At 39.9% G+C, this 18,829-nt stretch overlaps 1 long non-coding RNA gene across 2 annotated transcripts; it reads right to left on the bottom strand.

Annotated features, from left to right (window-relative positions):
• Positions 1-5,061: 5,061 nt before the first annotated feature.
• Positions 5,062-7,308, bottom strand: LOC147322160 (uncharacterized). Of its 2 annotated transcripts, XR_015130904.1 has the most exons (5): positions 7,186-7,308; positions 5,963-6,039; positions 5,806-5,867; positions 5,391-5,530; positions 5,062-5,304 (listed from the first exon to the last, which is right to left on the bottom strand). It is a non-coding gene; the product is annotated as an uncharacterized LOC147322160 (long non-coding RNA). The 2 variants fall into 2 exon arrangements; XR_015130903.1 differs by having other exon boundaries at positions 5,062-5,530.
• Between the last annotated feature and the right edge of the window lie 11,521 nt (positions 7,309-18,829).

Raw genomic sequence — 18,829 nt, 5'->3', positions numbered from 1 at the left:
CGGAAGAATGAACATATATGCGTCAGTCCATTCAGTCTTGAAAGTTCTATTTTCGGTGTCTACTTTTCTCTTTTTTGAAAGCGCCATAGTTGTTTTACCTCTTGTGACTCCCGCTCACGTCTTGTCTCACTGTATCGTTAATCGTCTCGCTTGTCATTCACCTCTCACCATGTCTTTCCTCTGTCTGTCTGTGTCTGCACTCAGCGTTGCGATCGCCTTGAATGCGCAGATGTGATTGGCTAAGTAGTGTCACGTGGGTGGCGTAACTCGCACACAATTGGTTAGTATGTTCCCTGGTCTAATACAATGTAAGGTTACCGCTTAAAATTGAATCGCCCCGTCAAAATTAAATATAATTTAATATTTTGTTAACTATAGGTCCGGGTCCATATAGGATGGCGACTGGGTCCGGACTCGGACCCCGGTCCGCCTGTTAGTGACCCCTGGTTTAGAGGATAAAATCCCTGTGTTCATGAGAAGCTGAGTATCGCACTGGAGAGGAAATCGTAGGACGGAAGGCTGAAAGAAACACATGATTTTTGTAAAAAGGTGGCAAAGATTAGAAGTAAAAATGGTTAATTTGTTTTTGATTTCTTTTACTAAAATAAGTGGTTATTTTTATTTTCATATACGCATTGCAAATGTGCTCATAATGAGTTGGCACTCAGTCTTTAGAAGGTCATAAGCTTCGTTCGGCGTGATGGACCGGACTGATATATTGCAGGTATTGACTTTGAGTGCAGAGGGCTAAATGCAAACACGCTTACACACACATAGATTATGATTAGAATAAGTCCCTGGGCCAGAGAGTCCTGAACATTCTGAATATTCTAAACCAATTTTGAATCACTCGAGGAACAATGAATAACAACATTAGATTATTAAGGCTAGGCAGAGAGGTGTTTTGGTTTTCTGTCTTACAGAGAAAGGAACAGACACCAGACGAGGTCACGGAGATATGAGGATCCTTCGCAGCAGAGATAGGCGTGGAGACTGCCGAGACAGCAACTGGGGCCAAGGGTCATGCAGTTTGGGCTCTAGCTAGTCACCTCAAAAGGATGGATCCCATAAACACAGCAATAACCATGAAGGGGTTGGCAAAAAACCAGGAACACCAGACCAACGAGGTTCGAGAGGCTCTTGGTAAAAAGGGGGACACGGCTGTGACCCCAGAATACACAGATCGTTGTTTGAAAATCGGGGCAGAATAATCCCCTGATCTGTGCAACGACTGAAGGGTGGTCTAACCCCTGAGGTCGAAGAAAGAAGAGCAGAGAATCACCCGACTGGAAGACACTGATAGCTGCAGCAATAAAGTAAAGGTTAAAAGCTCCTTGGACAGAGGTTCTAGTCTGAGTACGTTTGAAAGGTACAAGGTGGCACCAAAATGAAGTTGGGGAAACTGGAGCACCAAGATAAAGCTGTGGGAGAACTGGAGAGCGATGGGAGTGTCATCTGTAACTACTATTGTTGTTGTAATCATAGTTTTTCTTGCATCTGAACTGTGCAAACACAGAGGTCATCCAATATGGTCCACTCGTTAAACGGGGACACAGGGCCTCAGGACTAAGAAGAAGAAATGGACCTCGCAAACCTGGATTCTAGGGTGTAAGTGATCTCTTTTAAAAGAGATCAAAGGGGGACTGTGAGATTATTATATTATCTTATGCCACGTTATGCCCCTGATTAATGATTGTGAAATTATTATGTAGTTTTAGTTTGCATTATTCTCCTGAATTAGAAGAAGGTGATAACTATTACATTTGTTAAACTGATTTGTATTACATTAGGCTGCTGATTTATTGTGAATGAATGATATTGTTTTATGATGCATTATACTGCTGAGTTATAAGAAATACTGTTTTCAGAGAGTCAGGACCTTGCTTTTTCTGATAATAGAGGAGACAGAGAGCACATTCCACGGGAGCTTCACTCCCACCGTTGTTAAAGGTAGACGAAATAGGGACCCAAGGCCATAAGTCAGGCTCGCTTTTGATTAGAGAGTCCCAAACATGATAGCTTGAACCAAGTTTGAAGAATTAAGAGACCAATTGAGGAGATGAGTGTGGGAGGCGTAGTAGGGAAAGGTGTTTGTTTTTGTCTGATGTCTCAGAGGGTGTTGTCTCATTCCCTGGGCCAGAGGACGGCTAGAGAGGGAACGGTGACCCGGGCCCATGATGCCATTGATGGACATGGAAGCAGCTGAGTGGGCCGAGGAGTGACACAAGCAACGTATGGTGACCTCTTGTGGCCAAGAGGTCAAAAGCGGGAGTGTGGAGATCAGGGAAATATTTTACTGCTACTATTCATAACCATCATCATTACCATTACATTAATTATCATTTCATCAAAGCATTTATTCAATAGATTACACATGTTCTTAGTTAAGATTATTACACCTATCACAGAGAGCTGTCTGGTAAAAGGTTAGAAGCATCAACGGGCGGGGTGAGGCTGAGTGCGTTGGAGGTCGAGACACACACACACAAACAGTAGTTAGACTCATATTTAGGTAAGAGTTCAAATAATAGTTTGCAAAAGCTTGTGACTGCAAAATTGTGTCTGCCTAAGGGACAGTTTGTTCCAGGAGATAAGCGAGAGTTAGAAGATTAATAGGAAGCACCTGGCCTCGAGACGGAGAAGATGTCCTTTTAAATGTGTCCAAAGTCGTCAACAGAACATTTGTGGTTTTGAAACTTATGCATGTATTGTATCTGCTTGACGCATGAGGGGGCGTCATAAACGTAAACCCTGATGGTATAAAACAACTGCTTGTGTATCATTGGGCGGAGATCGATGCTGTCTGTGGGCAGTGTTCATCTCCCCACGCGCGTGTTCATTAAAATCATTGTTTGACCGAAGCTCTTCTGGACCATTATTGTTTTGTGCTCACCCTCAATATTTGAACTCGTAACAAACAGCAATAACGGCAAAACATGTAATGGACGTGCTGGTCCACTAGACAACATCATGTTAATGTAATGCTTTGGGTCTCTTATGCAAAGTAAAGAGGCTGAAATAAGGTGTCCATGAGTATCAGTTTTCAACATTCAGTATTAAGAGCCAAAGACTGTACGGGTTGGGCCAGTCGTCAAGTCCTGGAGCAAAGTGAGCCTGCAAATCAATAAGATGCAAATCAGTTTATACCTTTCATATAATGTTTGAATTTGTTTATTCTGAGTTTTATTGTTCAGTTAGTTTCCACAGTTCATATATCATGTGTAATTTTTCATTAGTTTCAGTGTTTGTTTGTATTTTATTCTATTATTGATGGTTGTGTTGACAGATTTATCCAAATTTAAAGCTATAGATGTGAACTTCTGGTTCCTTTATTATTACCTGTATAATTAGTTTCAGTGTTTGTGAAGTGGGGAAGGAGGACCCAAAAGCAGGACTCGTGCGATGGACAGTGCTCTTTATTTACAGTGGAGTAAATAAGACAACACAATAATCCCTTGAGCTCCCTCGACTCCTGTGTCATGTCTTCACCCAAAACTCTGTGCTCTCTGCTCCCATGGCTGCTGTCCACCTGTGCTCCACTCTCCTCCTCCTGGGAAAAAAAACAACAGAGGCAGCCGTCAGGACACCATGCCGCCTAATCAACAAAAAACAGTCCCAGTCTAAATAATCTAAAAGACCAACCACAGCTCCAGTGATGGCAACACACAGTTCTAGTGACCAACCCAGTGGGCGGCACTCGAGAAAAAGCAGTTCAGGTGGCCTGCATACATTTAGTATCAGGCTTTACAAAAAAAAGTATCAACTATGTTAGGATCCATGTTCATCATGTGTGATGTGTGTTTACATTTGAAGGTGTTTGTGGATTTGTCACCTCTCTTCAAGGTGTGGTTTGTGTTTGATGCTGAAAGAGATAAAGACTGCTGATTGGCTGAAGTAGGGTTCAGTAAAAATTGTTTGGTTGTTGGTTTGGGCACTGCTCAGGTCCACATTAAATAAACTGCTGCTCGTGTGTTTGTAGGTTCTCAGTCATTCAGGTCATGGTTGTCTAAGGAGCCTGGAAAGAAAGCGACTTTACTTCTTTAAGGTTCTGGATGATGTTTAACTTCTGATCCAAGAAGCTTCTTCAGTTGATGTGCTTCCTTTGCTCATTTTCCACCTCTGCACAGTTTCGTTTGATGACAATGTAGTGCAGTTCTCCCAAACATACAACAGAGGGCGCTATGCACATTCACTGAAGTGCAGAAAAATACAAGTGGGGGAGGAAACAAACAGCAGCATCAAGAGAGAAAACTGAAGTGTTCAAAGCGAGTTACTTTAGTCTCTTATTGTAATATTAATTGACATCTAAACATCACGTTGATGCTTCATGTTTGAGTTCCGTGTCCTTTTACTGCTCAGTTGGAAAATATTGATGCAATTTAAAAGACGAGGAGAAGAGTAATTTCTCTGTACTACTTCAAAAGTAATTTGAAAGCACTGCCTCATATGGAAAATGAATCATGATGAAATCCTGAAACAAATAGTGTTTGTGAATATGAAGAGTTTAGTTTTCATTTTGGTCTTAGAAGTATAAAAATGCAGGACTGAAGACAAGATGGAAATGATGTGTTATGAGAAATAAAACACATATGTCGCTATGTACTATAATTTTATTTTGTTTATTTTTTGTTCTTGTAGGTTTTTTGCTTTAGTGTAAATTTTGAAAGCACTGCTTTTAGTTTGAAAATTGGATTCAGTTTTTAGAGTTCGGACAAAACAATGGACGGTTTCAAGAAATGTATTTTATCAACAAAACTTATTTTGATGGTTACTGTATTTATTTTAATGCCCTCAGTGCACGGAGGCCAACAGCCTCCACGTAAACATTTCCACCCCCAACAATCAACTCAGATTTATGAAGTCTATCATGTTCAGGCCCTGCAGCTGATTGGTGGCATGTCTGATCAGAAAGCCTTTCTGCATCTTCACAGTGTGAGTCTGAGAGTTTCTGAACAACAGGATGAGCTGCTACACACCTGACACCACATTCAAACACACACAAGCTGCAAATCTGACACAATATTTTAGACCAAAGAAAAAGGTTCACAATTTGCAGTTAACATGAAGATATTCTAGAGTAGAAACAACACACAGCACACAAGTTTCATGTAGAGATGATTGTTTATTCTGGATGTTATTTTCATTCAGTTATTTTCCATTATTTTGAGCAATTTTCTGATTTATCCAGTTCATGTCAGAACAAACATTCACAGTAACAGCTGGTCCAGTACAGACACGTTCAAAACCAGAACTGATTACACCATAAATCATGTTGTTGTAAATCACTCCACCACCAGAATCACCCTGAGAGAAGAGAAATGTAGTTTGTGCTCCCCAAAATATCTAAAACATACACAGATGATATACAGTAATATTAGCAGTTAACTAACCCCACGTGCATCTACTTGATGTTCTTCCAGACACAGCCTGTTGTTATATGGCACATATGCAGTACACTGAGAGTATCTGGTAGGCTCACAGTCAGCAACACACATGTCTGCACACTGAAGATTAGGTGGTTCATCAGGGACTAGAGAAAAAGGAAAAGAACAAAAGTTATTCATAATCTTTCAAAAGCTAAAATTGTGAGTAGAATGATGTTTCATCTTTTGTTATGTTTCCAAATGATTTTTAAACAAGGAACTTGGCGCACAGTATATCTACTCCAAAATTTACAAAAAGAAAAAAACTTGTTCTTCATTCAGTATTAAACAAAAAACATAAATGTAAGTATAAAACAGTCACAGAAACCGAAATCAGATTCTAGCATTAACTGTGAAATAATCAAACAAAATATGGTCTTACGTGTGTGGCCGGTGGCATTTACTCTATAACCACCAAGTCCTGCAACCTGAACGACGTCTCCTCTAGAAACAGACAAAAAACAAAACAATCATAAATTAATTTCACATCCATCCATGTGACATGAACACAAAATAAATCAATAAATCATATGATGTACTCTGCAGGCTGGGTATTTCCAGGTGGCTGAAGTGTTTCCAGGCTCCTTAGACAACCATGAGCTGGATGACTGAGAACCTACAAACACACACGAGCAGCAGTTTATTTAATGTAGCGGTGAGCACTGCCCAAACCAAAAACCAAAAAAATATATTGTACCCTACTTCAGCCAATCAGCAGTCTTCATCTGTTTCAGCATCAAACACACAACCACAATTTGGAGAGAGGTGAGAGATCCACACACCTTCATGAGAGGAGCCACTAATGTAAACTAACACCACACATGATAATCATGGATCCTAACATAGTTGATACTTTTTATGTGAAGTCTGGCACTAAACCTCTGTGTTCCTGTCATACTGCATGTACTATATATACATGTAGCATATACAAAGCACAATAATTAAGCTGTTAATAATTAACAATGTCTTCTGTAAGTATTTCATTTTAAAATACACATCCATTCATGCATTAATGTTTAATGTGTGAAACATTTAAAAAGTTAGTTAAATAATAAATAATAATAATAATAATGATAAAAACCCTCTGTAAAGGACTTTTGGATTTGATGCTTTATGTCTGGATCTTGCGCTTTTGCACCATCTGGTGATGAACAGTGGAATGTAGAGTTGGTTGCATTTTTGGGTCTCCACCCAACCCCTTTTTTGCTAGCACACATGGTTAGCTCCACACATGGAAAAAGTAATGTTCAAAATTAAATAAGTGCAAGAAATAAGTTAGAAAAAGATAGTAAGGCCACAAAGGACTATTTAGCCCCTCCTGGAGGTCAGCTTACTTTGCTTGTGTTCTTTAAATGTTTTATTTTCTGTGATTAATTACGTTGTGATTGATTTACACAAAGTAGAAGAATGCATTTTGATGTGATGTTTTTAAAAAAAATCGTTTTCTTCTTTGAGCAGTTCTCCCGAGACCAGAATAAACCCCGTTTTATAACTCTACATGGTGCCTACGTCAACCTTTGAAGGCGCTACACCCTCAAAAGAATCAGCTGTACAGCACATTTGCTGCTGTTGTTACCAGACACAAATATAAATGTGCCAAATTTTAGATCACAGGAAATATTTCTTAGAGCAGATTTTAAATCAGTAACTTTGCAAATTTAGAGGAAATGTTTTTGGACAACAAACGTGTCACATTTTAAACAGGGTTTAATCAGCGCTGACATACAGACATTTATGCGCTGGGTATAACAGACATGCTTACCGTGTGAAAGGACCGCGGATGTCTTGGAGCAGAGAAACATGCTGTATTGTTGTTTTTCTTTATTGCATAAGCAGTGCCCGACTGTCCGAAACGCTCTGTGCGGGTAGCAAAGTCGGCTCCAACGCACCTGCAGGCTATGCCCCATAGCAGGCATCCATTTGAAAGAAAGGTGTCGCTGCGGCTAGGCTCACTCGATAGTCAGGCTTTTATTTATATTTGCGGCATTCTGGTGCGTTAAAACTAGCAGCCTCTGTGTCCCGCTTGGATCACCATTCTGAAAATTCTGATATTTAAATAAAATGATGAATCGGCGAGTGATGAGGAGCCACGTAGATCCTAAAATGAGGTTTGATTAAATTAAACTCGTATGAACAGTGATGACGCGTTCCAAACAAACGATGCTTTCTACATGGCCAAATTGTGTGCTAACTACCTCACAGCGCTGTGTCCGGGGTCCGAAAAAAAAAGTTAAAACGATATACCTTGCGAAAGTTGTGAAGTGCTGAGGAAAATACTGTGTGTCTGATGGGGTGTTTTTATATAGGTGGACTTGGTTTCAGTTGACCTCTGACATGGAGAGATGAAAAGAGCAGTTTGTAAAGAAAAAAGGTGAAAAACTATGGAACTACAGTTGGGATGTGTGTGCTGGGATGCTCTTGATAAGTATGCAGCTTTTATTGTTTTATGACTTGTTTTGCTGACTGTTGGGGCCCTACCTGTAACCCCCTCTGTCTCATCAAGTCTTACTGTTGCAGTGCGTTTGTGTGGCTACTAGACAATTATAGGTTGCATTAAAGGAACATTGGGGGGTCGATACAGTGCTATTGTGGCTAGTTAAGAATATGTGGTTTTTAGAAGTATCACAAGAAAAGTTTATTTCTAAAAGGATACATGTTGTTTGTGGTACTCTGTTTTAAAAACTACTAGCCTCTGTGTCTTTCAGAGCACAAAAGAAAAGTGCTCCTAAACTAGTTAAAAAAGTGCCTTTATATTACTACTGAGGTTGAGGCAGTAACAAAGTTCTTTAAATCATCAGGCAAGAAAATCCAGAAACCTTGGGTTAGCCGTGGCTATCCGGGTCATCTGAGCCCGAATAGTAGTGATGTGACGTTCTCTATCGATGCTTCAAAGCTTGTGTCGAGTAATTGAGGGAGCGTTTCTGCGATGCGCGTATTGAGGCTTGCTTCATTTATGGGAGGAGCTGAAAATGATGACGTCTGAAGCCTCGCTGCCCGGCTGTACCACGTGACTGGTTCAGGAAGTGGTTCGAACTTTGCCGCGAGCTACGACAGCGATATAAACCCCTCAGACTTCATTCAAAAATGTGGGTGTTTGATGGAGAGTTGCGGTTAGTGAGAATTTGGAGACAGTTTGGAGGTTTATGAGAGAAAGTCAGGAGAGAATGGAGCCAGCTAAGAAGAGGAGGATATCCTCACCTGTGTGGGAACATTTTGATCTTATTCCTCCCAACAAGGTATGTAAATTTCTACAGAAGATGTATTTCCATAATATTGATGGTGCAATACAATTTATGTTAAATGGAAAACTTCCACAACAGGCAAAAAAAAAGCTTTTTGCTAAAAAAAAAAAAAAGATTTAAAGCAGAAGTTTTTTGCACTGCATTTTAAAATGAAAACATATTGCATTTATTTGCAATTAAAAACACACAGAGCAGAAAGTGTGTTACTGTTTTACATCCACAGACACACAAGAAAAGAAGCAGGCAACATGAGGTCAAGTTATGGCAATTTTATTTTTGTATGTCAGTACATGCATTCAGAATAGAGTTTTTAAAAAACAAACAAACGTCCCAAGTAAAGTTTGGGGGGATTTTTGTGAAAGAAAGGTTGAGAGAGGGGGAAGGAGGAAGATGCTGCTGGGTCAGTTCTTTCTCAGCAGTCTGCTCCAGAATCCCCTCCTGTCCTCGGCTTGCTTTTCTTTTGCCTTCAGCTCTTTTAAGGTTTTGTTGAGCTGCTCCTCGGCATCTTTAAATGTTTCTTTCAGCTGCTGTTTGGCCAGTTTCCCTTTGTGTTTGAGGAGCTCTTTAGCTTCCTTTTTGTGCTTTTGTATTTCTTTAAGTTCATCTTTGCAGCCTTTCTTGGTCACCGTCGTTTCTTTCTTGAATACCTTCAACTCAATTTTCCCTTCTGCAAGTTCCTCTTGCACTTTCATCAGTTCCTCCTTCATGTTTTGAGTGTAACTCTTTGTATCTTCCATTTCTTTCTTTGCTTCCTGTATTTTAATTTTCTCTTCCTCCAACACTTTTTGAGCTTCCAACAATTCTTTCTTCATATTTTCAATCTCATTTTCTGTCTCGTGTTTACATTTTTTCTCCTCTTCAAGTTGTTGCTTCACATGCAGTAATTCCTTCCTTAGTGTTTCAGCTTCAGCCATTACATTTGCAGCGTCTTGTGTTGCCAACTGCATTTTGCTTTTTTCCTCTTCGAAAGCTTCCTGCACCTCCTGTAATTCCTGCATCACATTTCCTGCCTCCTTCTTTGCAGTTTGATATTTATTTTTGGCTTCTTGTGCTGTGCTTTTCTCTTCCTCCAATGCTTTTTGAGCTTGCAACAGTTCTTTCTTCATGTTTTCATTCTCGTTTTCTGCCTGTTGTTTTCTTATCTTCTCTCCTTTAAGTTTGAGACCCACATCCTGTAATTCCTGCAATACTACTTCAGTTTCAAACTTTGAATTTTTAGCTTCTCCTCTTGATTTTTCTGCCTCTTCTTTTAATTTGACATTTTCAGCCTGTATCATTTGAAATTTAAAATGAATCAGCTGTACTGTATTGTGAGGTGAAGCACTCGCCGATCCTCTTCTCGATCTCCCTTGATTCATTTTGGCCTTTAAACAAAGGAACCAACGTTTTGTAGAGGAGTGAAGTGAAGTTTTCGATGTTTCTTCGTCAACTGTCGTTTGTCCTGCACAGAGATGCTGCTGTAGATGTGTCTCTAGCTGTGTCTGGATACAATGAAACATGCTGGAACTAAGTGCTTGTGTTGCACAGTTCTACTAAACATTCCATTTCATGCATGCTCCGCCCACATGGTCAGGAATGTCAGGTGCTGCATCTCCAAATGCTGCTCCCGTTGCCTAGCAATAACAGCTGTTTACTTTTTGGGGTCTGGTTCATTGTTTAATAAAGAAAACATGTCCAAGTATTGGGTGCTGAGGCTCAGCGCATATTCTAGCCTGCTGTGTGGGTGGGCAGCTAGAAATCACTGGTGGGCAACATGAGTGAGGAGAAAACTGGAGCAGCCAAGCAGGGAGCTGCAGGTTGCTGGTTTGAGTCTCTGTTCAGATGCTGGTGTCTCCTCTCTCTGAGATGTCTGCAAACTGTCCCAGATAAAACAATAAGGATAATAAACAAACACGTGACTAAAATAACAATTATGACTCTGATGTGTTTCATGTGTAGCAGGATGGCCTCTATACAGCAGTCGCTGCAAGCATCCACATCGCCACACTTACTATTCTTTAAGCAGGCGTGCTGGGCTCCTCCTAAGGAAAGTTTGAAACTTCATTTCCTTCATGCTGGTGAACTTTTTACCAAATATTTTCATCAAAGCTTCTCCATCACTGACAGGGATTGTTTGGATCTTCACACTCATCTCCACCAACCCTAAAAAATGAGTCTCACTTTGCTCATATAATGCCAGGAGTGTCTCCATATTCCACAAAAGTCTATGCAAACATGTAACAGTATCCCATATTCATAGAAATATTATTGATATTATAACAAAAGCTGTCACCAACACAATTGTCCCAAGTGCTTTTTTTTATTAGTTATTGCAAATGCTTGACTGCAGTTCTTGCTAGATGACAAAACCACTTATTAGGTTTAGAAGGAAATGACTTTTTCTACATGAGGTAAAGTTGGAGAGCTGTTTCCCCAAACTAAATGAAATCATCATTTGAAAAACTACAATCTGTATTTACTCTGAACATCTGTGTTAACATTTGAAATTGGAAACATGTAAGTGTAACAAACATGTTAAAACATAAGAAATCAGGAAGGGGCATGTATAGGAATTTCTTTTACTTATGCATTAATCACATTATTTTATTGTATGATACCTTGGTGCCACTGGATTTTAACATGTCTCACACTCATACAGTAAGACAAATGCTGGGGGTCTAGTAAGGAAGTTGGGGGAAGCAGACAACTCCACAGGAAGAGTCTTTTGTGTCTTTGAGGACTCTGGTAGGAAGCAAGGGAGTGTGAACCTTAAGGTGTGAAACAGCTGTGTACTGCCTTTTGTTCCTGGAGAAGGTATTTAACTGAGAGCCATGCTAGGCTCAGGGAGACTCTGCTGACCGTCTGTCCTGCGGTCATGCAGGGACTTCATCAAGCTTGCTTGTCTGTTCTTTGTGTGTTTTGATTAAAGAATGTTAGCTACCGCTCACCGCTCGTCTGCAGGCTTTATTTAAATGGAAAACTTCCACAACAGGCAAAAAAAAAAGCTTTTTGCTAAAAAAAAAAAAGATTTAAAGCAGAAGTTTTTTGCACTGCATTTTAAAATGAAAACATATTGCATTTATTTGCAATTAAAACACACAGAGCAGAAAGTGTGTTACTGTTTTACATCCACAGACACACAAGAAAAGAAGCAGGCAACATGAGGTCAAGTTATGGCAATTTTATTTTTGTATGTCAGTACATGCATTCAGAATAGAGTTTTTGAAAAACAAACAAACGTCCCAAGTAAAGTTTGGGGGGATTTTTGTGAAAGAAAGGTTGAGAGAGGGGGAAGGAGGAAGATGCTGCTGGGTCAGTTCTTTCTCAGCAGTCTGCTCCAGAATCCCCTCCTGTCCTCGGCTTGCTTTTCTTTTGCCTTCAGCTCTTTTAAGGTTTTGTTGAGCTGCTCCTCGGCATCTTTAAATGTTTCTTTCAGCTGCTGTTTGGCCAGTTTCCCTTTGTGTTTGAGGAGCTCTTTAGCTTCCTTTTTGTGCTTTTGTATTTCTTTAAGTTCATCTTTGCAGCCTTTCTTGGTCACCGTCGTTTCTTTCTTGAATACCTTCAACTCAATTTTCCCTTCTGCAAGTTCCTCTTGCACTTTCATCAGTTCCTCCTTCATGTTTTGAGTGTAACTCTTTGTATCTTCCATTTCTTTCTTTGCTTCCTGTATTTTAATTTTCTCTTCCTCCAACACTTTTTGAGCTTCCAACAATTCTTTCTTCATATTTTCAATCTCATTTTCTGTCTCGTGTTTACATTTTTTCTCCTCTTCAAGTTGTTGCTTCACATGCAGTAATTCCTTCCTTAGTGTTTCAGCTTCAGCCATTACATTTGCAGCGTCTTGTGTTGCCAACTGCATTTTGCTTTTTTCCTCTTCAAAAGCTTCCTGCACCTCCTGTAATTCCTGCATCACATTTCCTGCCTCCTTCTTTGCAGTTTGATATTTATTTTTGGCTTCTTGTGCTGTGCTTTTCTCTTCCTCCAATGCTTTTTGAGCTTGCAACAGTTCTTTCTTCATGTTTTCATTCTCGTTTTCTGCCTGTTGTTTTCTTATCTTCTCTCCTTTAAGTTTGAGACCCACATCCAGTAATTCCTGCAATACTACTTCAGTTTCAAACTTTGAATTTTTAGCTTCTCCTCTTGATTTTTCTGCCTCTTCTTTTAATTTGACATTTTCAGCCTGTATCATTTGAAATTTAAAATGAATCAGCTGTACTGTATTGTGAGGTGAAGCACTCGCCGATCCTCTTCTCGATCTCCCTTGATTCATTTTGGCCTTTAAACAAAGGAACCAACGTTTTGTAGAGGAGTGAAGTGAAGTTTTCGATGTTTCTTCGTCAACTGTCGTTTGTCCTGCACAGAGATGCTGCTGTAGATGTGTCTCTAGCTGTGTCTGGATACAATGAAACATGCTGGAACTAAGTGCTTGTGTTGCACAGTTCTACTAAACATTCCATTTCATGCATGCTCCGCCCACATGGTCAGGAATGTCAGGTGCTGCATCTCCAAATGCTGCTCCCGTTGCCTAGCAATAACAGCTGTTTACTTTTTGGGGTCTGGTTCATTGTTTAATAAAGAAAACATGTCCAAGTATTGGGTGCTGAGGCTCAGCGCATATTCTAGCCTGCTGTGTGGGTGGGCAGCTAGAAATCACTGGTGGGCAACATGAGTGAGGAGAAAACTGGAGCAGCCAAGCAGGGAGCTGCAGGTTGCTGGTTTGAGTCTCTGTTCAGATGCTGGTGTCTCCTCTCTCTGAGATGTCTGCAAACTGTCCCAGATAAAACAATAAGGATAATAAACAAACACGTGACTAAAATAACAATTATGACTCTGATGTGTTTCATGTGTAGCAGGATGGCCTCTATACAGCAGTCGCTGCAAGCATCCACATCGCCACACTTACTATTCTTTAAGCAGGCGTGCTGGGCTCCTCCTAAGGAAAGTTTGAAACTTCATTTCCTTCATGCTGGTGAACTTTTTACCAAATATTTTCATCAAAGCTTCTCCATCACTGACAGGGATTGTTTGGATCTTCACACTCATCTCCACCAACCCTAAAAAATGAGTCTCACTTTGCTCATATAATGCCAGGAGTGTCTCCATATTCCACAAAAGTCTATGCAAACATGTAACAGTATCCCATATTCATAGAAATATTATTGATATTATAACAAAAGCTGTCACCAACACAATTGTCCCAAGTGCTTTTTTTTATTAGTTATTGCAAATGCTTGACTGCAGTTCTTGCTAGATGACAAAACCACTTATTAGGTTTAGAAGGAAATGACTTTTTCTACATGAGGTAAAGTTGGAGAGCTGTTTCCCCAAACTAAATGAAATCATCATTTGAAAAACTACAATCTGTATTTACTCTGAACATCTGTGTTAACATTTGAAATTGGAAACATGTAAGTGTAACAAACATGTTAAAACATAAGAAATCAGGAAGGGGCATGTATAGGAATTTCTTTTACTTATGCATTAATCACATTATTTTATTGTATGATACCTTGGTGCCACTGGATTTTAACATGTCTCACACTCATACAGTAAGACAAATGCTGGGGGTCTAGTAAGGAAGTTGGGGGAAGCAGACAACTCCACAGGAAGAGTCTTTTGTGTCTTTGAGGACTCTGGTAGGAAGCAAGGGAGTGTGAACCTTAAGGTGTGAAACAGCTGTGTACTGCCTTTTGTTCCTGGAGAAGGTATTTAACTGAGAGCCATGCTAGGCTCAGGGAGACTCTGCTGACCGTCTGTCCTGCGGTCATGCAGGGACTTCATCAAGCTTGCTTGTCTGTTCTTTGTGTGTTTTGATTAAAGAATGTTAGCTACCGCTCACCGCTCGTCTGCAGGCTTTATTTAAATGGAAAACTTCCACAACAGGCAAAAAAAAAAGCTTTTTGCTAAAAAAAAAAAAAAGATTTAAAGCAGAAGTTTTTTGCACTGCATTTTAAAATGAAAACATATTGCATTTATTTGCAATTAAAAACACACAGAGCAGAAAGTGTGTTACTGTTTTACATCCACAGACACACAAGAAAAGAAGCAGGCAACATGAGGTCAAGTTATGGCAATTTTATTTTTGTATGTCAGTACATGCATTCAGAATAGAGTTTTTGAAAAACAAACAAACGTCCCAAGTAAAGTTTGGGGGGATTTTTGTGAAAGAAAGGTTGAGAGAGGGGGAAGGAGGAAGATGCTGCTGGGTCAGTTCTTTCTCAGCAGTCTGCTCCAGAATCCCCTCCTGTCCTCGGCTTGCTTTTCTTTTGCCTTCAGCTCTTTTAAGGTTTTGTTGAGCTGCTCCTCGGCATCTTTAAATGTTTCTTTCAGCTGCTGTTTGGCCAGTTTCCCTTTGTGTTTGAGGAGCTCTTTAGCTTCCTTTTTGTGCTTTTGTATTTCTTTAAGTTCATCTTTGCAGCCTTTCTTGGTCACCGTCGTTTCTTTCTTGAATACCTTCAACTCAATTTTCCCTTCTGCAAGTTCCTCTTGCACTTTCATCAGTTCCTCCTTCATGTTTTGAGTGTAACTCTTTGTATCTTCCATTTCTTTCTTTGCTTCCTGTATTTTAATTTTCTCTTCCTCCAACACTTTTTGAGCTTCCAACAATTCTTTCTTCATATTTTCAATCTCATTTTCTGTCTCGTGTTTACATTTTTTCTCCTCTTCAAGTTGTTGCTTCACATGCAGTAATTCCTTCCTTAGTGTTTCAGCTTCAGCCATTACATTTGCAGCGTCTTGTGTTGCCAACTGCATTTTGCTTTTTTCCTCTTCGAAAGCTTCCTGCACCTCCTGTAATTCCTGCATCACATTTCCTGCCTCCTTCTTTGCAGTTTGATATTTATTTTTGGCTTCTTGTGCTGTGCTTTTCTCTTCCTCCAATGCTTTTTGAGCTTGCAACAGTTCTTTCTTCATGTTTTCATTCTCGTTTTCTGCCTGTTGTTTTCTTATCTTCTCTCCTTTAAGTTTGAGACCCACATCCTGTAATTCCTGCAATACTACTTCAGTTTCAAACTTTGAATTTTTAGCTTCTCCTCTTGATTTTTCTGCCTCTTCTTTTAATTTGACATTTTCAGCCTGTATCATTTGAAATTTAAAATGAATCAGCTGTACTGTATTGTGAGGTGAAGCACTCGCCGATCCTCTTCTCGATCTCCCTTGATTCATTTTGGCCTTTAAACAAAGGAACCAACGTTTTGTAGAGGAGTGAAGTGAAGTTTTCGATGTTTCTTCGTCAACTGTCGTTTGTCCTGCACAGAGATGCTGCTGTAGATGTGTCTCTAGCTGTGTCTGGATACAATGAAACATGCTGGAACTAAGTGCTTGTGTTGCACAGTTCTACTAAACATTCCATTTCATGCATGCTCCGCCCACATGGTCAGGAATGTCAGGTGCTGCATCTCCAAATGCTGCTCCCGTTGCCTAGCAATAACAGCTGTTTACTTTTTGGGGTCTGGTTCATTGTTTAATAAAGAAAACATGTCCAAGTATTGGGTGCTGAGGCTCAGCGCATATTCTAGCCTGCTGTGTGGGTGGGCAGCTAGAAATCACTGGTGGGCAACATGAGTGAGGAGAAAACTGGAGCAGCCAAGCAGGGAGCTGCAGGTTGCTGGTTTGAGTCTCTGTTCAGATGCTGGTGTCTCCTCTCTCTGAGATGTCTGCAAACTGTCCCAGATAAAACAATAAGGATAATAAACAAACACGTGACTAAAATAACAATTATGACTCTGATGTGTTTCATGTGTAGCAGGATGGCCTCTATACAGCAGTCGCTGCAAGCATCCACATCGCCACACTTACTATTCTTTAAGCAGGCGTGCTGGGCTCCTCCTAAGGAAAGTTTGAAACTTCATTTCCTTCATGCTGGTGAACTTTTTACCAAATATTTTCATCAAAGCTTCTCCATCACTGACAGGGATTGTTTGGATCTTCACACTCATCTCCACCAACCCTAAAAAATGAGTCTCACTTTGCTCATATAATGCCAGGAGTGTCTCCATATTCCACAAAAGTCTATGCAAACATGTAACAGTATCCCATATTCATAGAAATATTATTGATATTATAACAAAAGCTGTCACCAACACAATTGTCCCAAGTGCTTTTTTTATTAGTTATTGCAAATGCTTGACTGCAGTTCTTGCTAGATGACAAAACCACTTATTAGGTTTAGAAGGAAATGACTTTTTCTACATGAGGTAAAGTTGGAGAGCTGTTTCCCCAAACTAAATGAAATCATCATTTGAAAAACTACAATCTGTATTTACTCTGAACATCTGTGTTAACATTTGAAATTGGAAACATGTAAGTGTAACAAACATGTTAAAACATAAGAAATCAGGAAGGGGCATGTATAGGAATTTCTTTTACTTATGCATTAATCACATTATTTTATTGTATGATACCTTGGTGCCACTGGATTTTAACATGTCTCACACTCATACAGTAAGACAAATGCTGGGGGTCTAGTAAGGAAGTTGGGGGAAGCAGACAACTCCACAGGAAGAGTCTTTTGTGTCTTTGAGGACTCTGGTAGGAAGCAAGGGAGTGTGAACCTTAAGGTGTGAAACAGCTGTGTACTGCCTTTTGTTCCTGGAGAAGGTATTTAACTGAGAGCCATGCTAGGCTCAGGGAGACTCTGCTGACCGTCTGTCCTGCGGTCATGCAGGGACTTCATCAAGCTTGCTTGTCTGTTCTTTGTGTGTTTTGATTAAAGAATGTTAGCTACCGCTCACCGCTCGTCTGCAGGCTTTATTTAAATGGAAAACTTCCACAACAGGCAAAAAAAAAAGCTTTTTGCTAAAAAAAAAAAAAAAGATTTAAAGCAGAAGTTTTTTGCACTGCATTTTAAAATGAAAACATATTGCATTTATTTGCAATTAAAAACACACAGAGCAGAAAGTGTGTTACTGTTTTACATCCACAGACACACAAGAAAAGAAGCAGGCAACATGAGGTCAAGTTATGGCAATTTTATTTTTGTATGTCAGTACATGCATTCAGAATAGAGTTTTTAAAAAACAAACAAACGTCCCAAGTAAAGTTTGGGGGATTTTTGTGAAAGAAAGGTTGAGAGAGGGGGAAGGAGGAAGATGCTGCTGGGTCAGTTCTTTCTCAGCAGTCTGCTCCAGAATCCCCTCCTGTCCTCGGCTTGCTTTTCTTTTGCCTTCAGCTCTTTTAAGGTTTTGTTGAGCTGCTCCTCGGCATCTTTAAATGTTTCTTTCAGCTGCTGTTTGGCCAGTTTCCCTTTGTGTTTGAGGAGCTCTTTAGTTTCCTTTTTGTGCTTTTGTATTTCTTTAAGTTCATCTTTGCAGCCTTTCTTGGTCACCGTCGTTTCTTTCTTGAATACCTTCAACTCAATTTTCCCTTCTGCAAGTTCCTCTTGCACTTTCATCAGTTCCTCCTTCATGTTTTGAGTGTAACTCTTTGTATCTTCCATTTCTTTCTTTGCTTCCTGTATTTTAATTTTCTCTTCCTCCAACACTTTTTGAGCTTCCAACAATTCTTTCTTCATATTTTCAATCTCATTTTCTGTCTCGTGTTTACATTTTTTCTCCTCTTCAAGTTGTTGCTTCACATGCAGTAATTCCTTCCTTAGTGTTTCAGCTTCAGCCATTACATTTGCAGCGTCTTGTGTTGCCAACTGCATTTTGCTTTTTTCCTCTTCAAAAGCTTCCTGCACCTCCTGTAATTCCTGCATCACATTTCCTGCCTCCTTCTTTGCAGTTTGATATTTATTTTTGGCTTCTTGTGCTGTGCTTTTCTCTTCCTCCAATGCTTTTTGAGCTTGCAACAGTTCTTTCTTCATGTTTTCATTCTCGTTTTCTGCCTGTTGTTTTCTTATCTTCTCTCCTTTAAGTTTGAGACCCACATCCAGTAATTCCTGCAATACTACTTCAGTTTCAAACTTTGAATTTTTAGCTTCTCCTCTTGATTTTTCTGCCTCTTCTTTTAATTTGACATTTTCAGCCTGTATCATTTGAAATTTAAAATGAATCAGCTGTACTGTATTGTGAGGTGAAGCACTCGCCGATCCTCTTCTCGATCTCCCTTGATTCATTTTGGCCTTTAAACAAAGGAACCAACGTTTTGTAGAGGAGTGAAGTGAAGTTTTCGATGTTTCTTCGTCAACTGTCGTTTGTCCTGCACAGAGATGCTGCTGTAGATGTGTCTCTAGCTGTGTCTGGA

The sequence above is a fragment of the Aulonocara sp. 'chitande type north' Nkhata Bay genome, linkage group LG9, assembly GCF_057382095.1.
Source record: "Aulonocara sp. 'chitande type north' Nkhata Bay isolate Kocher_YH1m ecotype deep benthic linkage group LG9, A_spYH_male_GT1.1, whole genome shotgun sequence".
In the NCBI taxonomy this organism is placed as follows: domain Eukaryota; kingdom Metazoa; phylum Chordata; class Actinopteri; order Cichliformes; family Cichlidae; genus Aulonocara; species Aulonocara sp. 'chitande type north' Nkhata Bay.
This window is presented reverse-complemented; position numbering and strand designations above follow the sequence as displayed.